This window comes from Halictus rubicundus, unplaced genomic scaffold (genome assembly GCF_050948215.1).
Source record: "Halictus rubicundus isolate RS-2024b unplaced genomic scaffold, iyHalRubi1_principal scaffold0184, whole genome shotgun sequence".
Classification (NCBI taxonomy): domain Eukaryota; kingdom Metazoa; phylum Arthropoda; class Insecta; order Hymenoptera; family Halictidae; genus Halictus; species Halictus rubicundus.
Window position 1 is genome coordinate 470,462 of NW_027488725.1, and position 9,524 is coordinate 479,985.

Sequence of the window (9,524 nt, forward strand, 5' to 3'; positions counted from 1 at the left end):
GGATACAGGATAGGATAGGATAGAGGATAGGATATGATAGAGGATAGGATAGGATAGAGGATAGGATAGGATAGAGAATAGGATGGGATAGAGGATAGGATAGGATAGAGGATAGGATAGGATAGAGGATAGGATATGATAGAGGATGGGATAGGATAGAGGATAGGATAGGATAGAGGATAGGATAGGATAGAGGATAGGATAGGATAGAGGATAGGATAGGATAGGATAGAGGATAGGATAGGATAGAGGATAGGATAGGATAGAGGATAGGATAGGATAGAGAATAGGATAGGATAGAGGATAGGATATAGGATTTAATAGGATAGAGGATAGGATAGGATAGAGGATAGGATACGATAGAGGATAGGATAGGATAGAGGATACGATATGGGATTTAATAGGATAGAGGATAGGATACGATAGAGCATAGGATAGGATAGAGGATAGAGGATAGGATAGAGGATAGGATAGGATAGAGGATAGGATAGGATAGAGGATAGGATAGGATAGAGGATAGGATAGGATAGAGGATAGGATAGGATAGAGGATAGGATAGGATAGAGGATAGGATAGAGGATAGGATAGGATAGAGGATAGGATAGGATAGAGGATAGGATAGGATAGAGGATAGGATAGGATAGAGGATAGGATAGGATAGAGGATAGGATAGGATAGAGGATAGGATAGGATAAAGGATAGGATACGATAGAGGATAGGATAGGATAGAGGATACGATATAGGATTTAATAGGATAGAGGATAGGATACGATCAAGGATAGGATAGGATAGAGGATAGGATAGGATAGAGAATAGGATATAGGATTGGATAGAATAGCGGATAGGATAGGATAGAGGATTGGATAGGATAGGGGATAGGATACGATAGAGGATACGATAGGATAGAGAATAGGATATAGGATTGGATAGGATAGAGGATAGAATAGGATAGAGGATAGGATAGGATAGAGGATAGGATATGATACAGGATAGGATAGGATATAGGATAGGATAGGATAGATGATAGGATAGGATACAGGATAGGATAGGATAGAGGATAGGATATGATAGAGGATAGGATAGGATAGATGATAGGATAGGATAGAGAATAGGATGGGATAGAGGATAGGATAGGATAGAGGATAGGATAGGATAGAGGATAGGATATGATAGAGGATGGGATAGGATAGAGGATAGGATAGGATAGAGGATAGGATAGGATAGAGGATAGGATAGGATAGAGGATAGGATAGGATAGGATAGAGGATAGGATAGGATAGAGGATAGGATAGGATAGAGGATAGGATAGGATAGAGGATAGGATATAGGATTTAATAGGATAGAGGATAGGATAGGATAGAGGATAGGATACGATAGAGGATAGGATAGGATAGAGGATACGATATGGGATTCAATAGGATAGAGGATAGGATACGATAGAGGATAGGATAGGATAGAGGATAGAGGATAGGATAGAGGATAGGATAGGATAGAGGATAGGATAGGATAGAGGATAGGATAGGATAGAGGATAGGATAGGATAGAGGATAGGATAGGATAGAGGATAGGATAGGATAGAGGATAGGATAGGATAGAGGATAGGATAGAGGATAGGATAGGATAGAGGATAGGATAGGATAGAGGATAGGATAGGATAGAGGATAGGATAGGATAGAGGATAGGATAGGATAGAGGATAGGATAGGATAGAGGATAGGATAGGATAAAGGATAGGATACGATAGAGGATAGGATAGGATAGAGGATACGATATAGGATTTAATAGGATAGAGGATAGGATACGATAGAGGATAGGATAGGATAGAGGATAGGATAGGATAGAGGATAGGATAGGATAGAGGATAGGATAGGATAGAGGATAGGAAAGGATAGAGGATAGGATAGGATAGAGGATAGGATAGGATAGAGTATGGGATAGGATTGAGGATAGGATAGGATTGAGGATGCGATAGGATAGAGGATAGGATAGCATAGACGATTGGATAGGATACAGGATAGGATAGGATAGAGGATAGGATACGATAGAGGATTTGATAGGATAGAGGATCCGATATAGGATTTAATAGGATAGAGGATAGGATACGATAAAGGATAGGATAGGATAGAGGATAGGATAGGATAGAGGATAGGATATGATACAGGATAGGATAGGATATAGGATAGGATAGGATAGATGATAGGATAGGATAGAGGATAGGATAGGATAGAGAATAGGATGGGATAGAGGATAGGATAGGATAGAGGATAGGATAGGATAGAGGATAGGATATGATAGAGGATGGGATAGGATAGAGGATAGGATAGGATAGAGGATAGGATAGGATAGAGGATAGGATAGGATAGAGGATAGGATAGGATAGGATAGAGGATAGGATAGGATAGAGGATAGGATAGGATAGAGGATACGATATAGGATTTAATAGGATAGAGGATAGGATAGGATAGAGGATAGGATACGATAGAGGATAGGATAGGATAGAGGATACGATATGGGATTTAATAGGATAGAGGATAGGATACGATAGAGGATAGGATAGGATAGAGGATAGAGGATAGGATAGAGGATAGGATAGGATAGAGGATAGGATAGGATAGAGGATAGGATAGGATAGAGGATAGGATAGGATAGAGGATAGGATAGGATAGAGGATAGGATAGGATAGAGGATAGGATAGGAAAGAGGATAGGATAGGATAAAGGATAGGATACGATAGAGGATAGGATAGGATAGAGGATACGATATAGGATTTAATAGGATAGAGGATAGGATACGATAGAGGATAGGATAGGATAGAGGATAGGATAGGATAGAGGATAGGATAGGATAGAGGATAGGATAGGATAGATGATAGGATAGGATAGAGGATAGGATAGGATAGAGGATAGGATAGGATAGAGGATAGGATAGGATAGAGGATAGGATAGGATAGAGAATAGGATAGGATGGTGGATAGGTTAGGATGGAGGATAGGATGGGATAGAGGATAGGATAAGATGGAGGATAGGATCGGATAGAGGATAGGATGAGATAGAGGATAGGATAGGATAGGATAGAGGATAGGATATGATAGAGGATACGATAGGCTACAGGATAGGATAGGATAGAGGATAAGATAGGATATATGATAGGATATGATAGAGGATAGGATAGATGGTAGGATACGATAGAGGATAGGATAGGATGGAGGATAGGATGGGACAGAGGATATGATAAGATAGAGGATAGGATAGGGCAGAGGATAGGATATGATAGAGGACAGGATAGGATACATGGTAGGATACGGTAGAGGATAGGATAGGATAGAGGATAGTATAGGATAGAGGATAGGATTGGATGGATGATAGGATGGGTTAGAGGATAGGATAAGATAGAAGATAGGATAGGATTGAGGATATGATATGATAGAGGATAGGATTGGATAGAGGATAGGATAGGGTGGAGGATAGGATTGGATAGAGGAATAGGATAGGATAGAGGATAGGATACGATAGAGGATGGGATAGGATAGAGGATATTATGGCATATAGGATGGGATAGGATAGAGGATAGAATACGATAGAGGATGGGATAGGATAGAGGATATTATGGCATATAGGATGGGATAGGAGAGAGGATAGGATACGATAGAGGATGGGATACGATAGAGGATACGATAGGATAGAGGATAGGATAGGATAGTGGATAGGATAGGATTGTGTATAGGATAGGATAGAGGATTTTATAGGATATAGGATAGGATAGGATAGAGGATAGGATACGATAGAGGACAGGATAGGATAGAGGGTAGGATAGGATAGAGTATGGGATAGGATTGAGGATAGGATAGGATTGAGGATGCGATAGGATAGAGGATAGGATAGCATAGACGATTGGATAGGATACAGGATAGGATTGAGGATAGGACAGGATAGAGGATAGGATAGAGGATTTGATAGAATAGAGGACATTATAGAACAGAGGATATTATAGAACAGAAGATTGGATAGGATAGAGGATAGGATAGGATGGAGGATAGGATAGGATAGAGGATAGGATACGATAGAGAATAGGATAGGATAGAGGATAGGATAGGATAGAGGATAGGATAGGATAGCGGATAGGATCGGATAGAGCGTATAATAGGATAGGGGATTGGATAGGATAGAGGATAGGATAGAATAGAAGGTAGGATAGGATAGCGGATAGGATAGAGGATAGGATAGGATAGCGGATATTATAGGATACAGGATAGGATAGGGCAGAGGGTAGGATAGCGGATATTATAGGATACAGGATAGGATAGGGCAGAGGGTAGGATAGGATAGACGATGGGATAGGATAGAGGAGAGGATAGGATAGAGGATACGATAGGATAGAGGATAGGATAGGATAGAGGATAGGATAGGATGGAGGATATTATAGGATACAGGATAGGATTGGATAGAGGATAGGACAGGATAGAGGAAAGGATAGGATACAGGATATTATAGGATACAGGATAGGATAGGATAGAGAATAGGACAGGATAGAGGATAGGATAGGATACAGGATGTTATAGGATAAAGGATAGGATAGGATAGAGAATAAGACAGGATAGAGGATAGGATAGGATAGAGGATAGGACAGGATAGAGGATAGGATAGGATAGAGGATATGATAGGACAGAGGGTAGGATAGGATAGAGTATGCGATACGATTGAGGACAGGATAGGATTGAGGATGCGATAGGATAGAGGATACGATATGATAGAGGATAGGATAGCATAGAGGATTGGATAGGATAGAGGATAGGATAGGATAGAGGATAGGATAGGATAGAGAATAGGATGGGATAGAGGATAGGATAGGATAGAGGATAGGATAGGATAGAGGATAGGATATGATAGAGGATGGGATAGGATAGAGGATAGGATAGGATAGAGGATAGGATAGGATAGAGGATAGGATAGGATAGAGGATAGGATAGGATAGGATAGAGGATAGGATAGGATAGAGGATAGGATAGGATAGAGGATACGATATAGGATTTAATAGGATAGAGGATAGGATAGGATAGAGGATAGGATACGATAGAGGATAGGATAGGATAGAGGATACGATATGGGATTTAATAGGATAGAGGATAGGATACGATAGAGGATAGGATAGGATAGAGGATAGAGGATAGGATAGAGGATAGGATAGGATAGAGGATAGGATAGGATAGAGGATAGGATAGGATAGAGGATAGGATAGGATAGAGGATAGGATAGGATAGAGGATAGGATAGGAAAGAGGATAGGATAGGATAAAGGATAGGATACGATAGAGGATAGGATAGGATAGAGGATACGATATAGGATTTAATAGGATAGAGGATAGGATACGATAGAGGATAGGATAGGATAGAGGATAGGATAGGATAGAGGATAGGATAGGATAGAGGATAGGATAGGATAGAGGATAGGATAGGATAGAGGATAGGATAGGATAGAGGATAGGATAGGATAGAGGATAGGATAGGATAGAGGATAGGATAGGATAGAGAATAGGATAGGATGGTGGATAGGTTAGGATGGAGGATAGGATGGGATAGAGGATAGGATAAGATGGAGGATAGGATCGGATAGAGGATAGGATGAGATAGAGGATAGGATAGGATAGGATAGAGGATAGGATATGATAGAGGATACGATAGGCTACAGGATAGGATAGGATAGAGGATAAGATAGGATATATGATAGGATATGATAGAGGATAGGATAGATGGTAGGATACGATAGAGGATAGGATAGGATGGAGGATAGGATGGGACAGAGGATATGATAAGATAGAGGATAGGATAGGGCAGAGGATAGGATATGATAGAGGACAGGATAGGATACATGGTAGGATACGGTAGAGGATAGGATAGGATAGAGGATAGTATAGGATAGAGGATAGGATTGGATGGATGATAGGATGGGTTAGAGGATAGGATAAGATAGAAGATAGGATAGGATTGAGGATATGATATGATAGAGGATAGGATTGGATAGAGGATAGGATAGGGTGGAGGATAGGATTGGATAGAGGAATAGGATAGGATAGAGGATAGGATACGATAGAGGATGGGATAGGATAGAGGATATTATGGCATATAGGATGGGATAGGATAGAGGATAGAATACGATAGAGGATGGGATAGGATAGAGGATATTATGGCATATAGGATGGGATAGGAGAGAGGATAGGATACGATAGAGGATGGGATACGATAGAGGATACGATAGGATAGAGGATAGGATAGGATAGTGGATAGGATAGGATTGTGTATAGGATAGGATAGAGGATTTTATAGGATATAGGATAGGATAGGATAGAGGATAGGATACGATAGAGGACAGGATAGGATAGAGGGTAGGATAGGATAGAGTATGGGATAGGATTGAGGATAGGATAGGATTGAGGATGCGATAGGATAGAGGATAGGATAGCATAGACGATTGGATAGGATACAGGATAGGATTGAGGATAGGACAGGATAGAGGATAGGATAGAGGATTTGATAGGATAGAGGACATTATAGAACAGAGGATATTATAGAACAGAAGATTGGATAGGATAGAGGATAGGATAGGATGGAGGATAGGATAGGATAGAGGATAGGATACGATAGAGAATAGGATAGGATAGAGGATAGGATAGGATAGAGGATAGGATAGGATAGCGGATAGGATCGGATAGAGCGTATAATAGGATAGGGGATTGGATAGGATAGAGGATAGGATAGAATAGAAGGTAGGATAGGATAGCGGATAGGATAGAGGATAGGATAGGATAGCGGATATTATAGGATACAGGATAGGATAGGGCAGAGGGTAGGATAGCGGATATTATAGGATACAGGATAGGATAGGGCAGAGGGTAGGATAGGATAGACGATGGGATAGGATAGAGGAGAGGATAGGATAGAGGATACGATAGGATAGAGGATAGGATAGGATAGAGGATAGGATAGGATGGAGGATATTATAGGATACAGGATAGGATTGGATAGAGGATAGGACAGGATAGAGGAAAGGATAGGATACAGGATATTATAGGATACAGGATAGGATAGGATAGAGAATAGGACAGGATAGAGGATAGGATAGGATACAGGATGTTATAGGATAAAGGATAGGATAGGATAGAGAATAAGACAGGATAGAGGATAGGATAGGATAGAGGATAGGACAGGATAGAGGATAGGATAGGATAGAGGATATGATAGGACAGAGGGTAGGATAGGATAGAGTATGCGATACGATTGAGGACAGGATAGGATTGAGGATGCGATAGGATAGAGGATACGATATGATAGAGGATAGGATAGCATAGAGGATTGGATAGGATAGAGGATAGGATAGGATAGAGGATAGGATAGGATAGAGAATAGGATAGGATAGAGGATGGGATACGATAGAGGATAATATAGGATAGAGGATAGGATAGGATAGAGGATAGGATAGGATAGAGGATAGGATAGGATAGAGGATAGGATAGGATAGAGGATAGTATAGAGGATAGGATAGGATAGAGGATAGGATAGGATAGAGGATAGGATAGGATAGAGGATAGGATACGATAGAGGATAGGATAGGATAGAGGATACGATATACTATTTAATAGGATAGAGGATAGGATACGATAGAGGATAGGATAGGATAGAGGATAGGATAGGATAGAGGATAGGATAGGATAGAGAATAGGATAGGATAGAGGATAGGATAGGATAGAGGATACGATAGGATAGAGGATAGGATAGGATAGAGGATGGGATAGGATAGAGGATAGGATAGGATAGAGGATAGGATACGATAGAGGATAGGATAGGATAGAGGATCCGATATAGGATTTAATAGGATAGAGGATAGGATACGATAAAGGATAGGATAGGATAGAGGATAGGATAGGATAGAGAATAGGATATAGGATTGGATAGGATAGCGGATAGGATAGGATAGAGGATTGGATAGGATAGGGGATAGGATACGATAGAGGATAGGATAGGATAGAGAATAGGATATAGGATTGGATAGGATAGAGGATAGGATAGGATAGAGGATAGGATAGGATAGAGGATAGGATAGGATAGAGGATAGGATAGGATAGAGGATAGGATAGGATAGAGGATAGGATAGGATAGAGGATAGGATAGAGGATAGGATAGGATAGAGGATGGGATAGGATAGAGGATAGGATAGGATAGAGGATAGGATACGACAGAGGATAGGATAGGATAGAGGATAGGATAGGATAGAGAATAGGATATAGGATTGGATAGGATAGCGGATAGGATAGGATAGAGGATTGGATAGGATAGGGGATAGGATACGATAGAGGATAGGATAGGATAGAGAATAGGATATAGGATTGGATAGGATAGAGGATAGGATAGGATAGAGGATAGGATAGGATAGAGGATAGGATAGAATAGAGGATAGGATAGGATAGAGGATAGGATAGGATAGAGGATAGGATAGGACAGAGGATAGGATACGATACAGGATAGGATAGGATAGAGGATCCGATATAGGATTTAATAGGATAGAGGATAGGATACGATAAAGGATAGGATAGGATAGAGGATAGGATAGGATAGAGAATAGGATATAGGATTGGATAGAATAGCGGATAGGATAGGATAGAGGATTGGATAGGATAGGGGATAGGATACGATAGAGGATACGATAGGATAGAGAATAGGATATAGGATTGGATAGGATAGAGGATAGAATAGGATAGAGGATAGGATAGGATAGAGGATAGGATATGATACAGGATAGGATAGGATATAGGATAGGATAGGATAGATGATAGGATAGGATACAGGATAGGATAGGATAGAGGATAGGATATGATAGAGGATAGGATAGGATAGAGGATAGGATAGGATAGAGAATAGGATGGGATAGAGGATAGGATAGGATAGAGGATAGGATAGGATAGAGGATAGGATATGATAGAGGATGGGATAGGATAGAGGATAGGATAGGATAGAGGATAGGATAGGATAGAGGATAGGATAGGATAGAGGATAGGATAGGATAGGATAGAGGATAGGATAGGATAGAGGATAGGATAGGATAGAGGATAGGATATAGGATTTAATAGGATAGAGGATAGGATAGGATAGAGGATAGGATACGATAGAGGATAGGATAGGATAGAGGATACGATATGGGATTTAATAGGATAGAGGATAGGATACGATAGAGCATAGGATAGGATAGAGGATAGAGGATAGGATAGAGGATAGGATAGGATAGAGGATAGGATAGGATAGAGGATAGGATAGGATAGAGGATAGGATAGGATAGAGGATAGGATAGGATAGGATAGAGGATAGGATAGGATAGAGGATAGGATAGAGGATAGGATAGGATAGAGGATAGGATAGGAAAGAGGATAGGATAGGATAGAGGATAGGATAGGATAGAGGATAGGATAGGATAGAGGATAGGATAGGATAAAGGATAGGATACGATAGAGGATAGGATAGGATAGAGGATACGATATAGG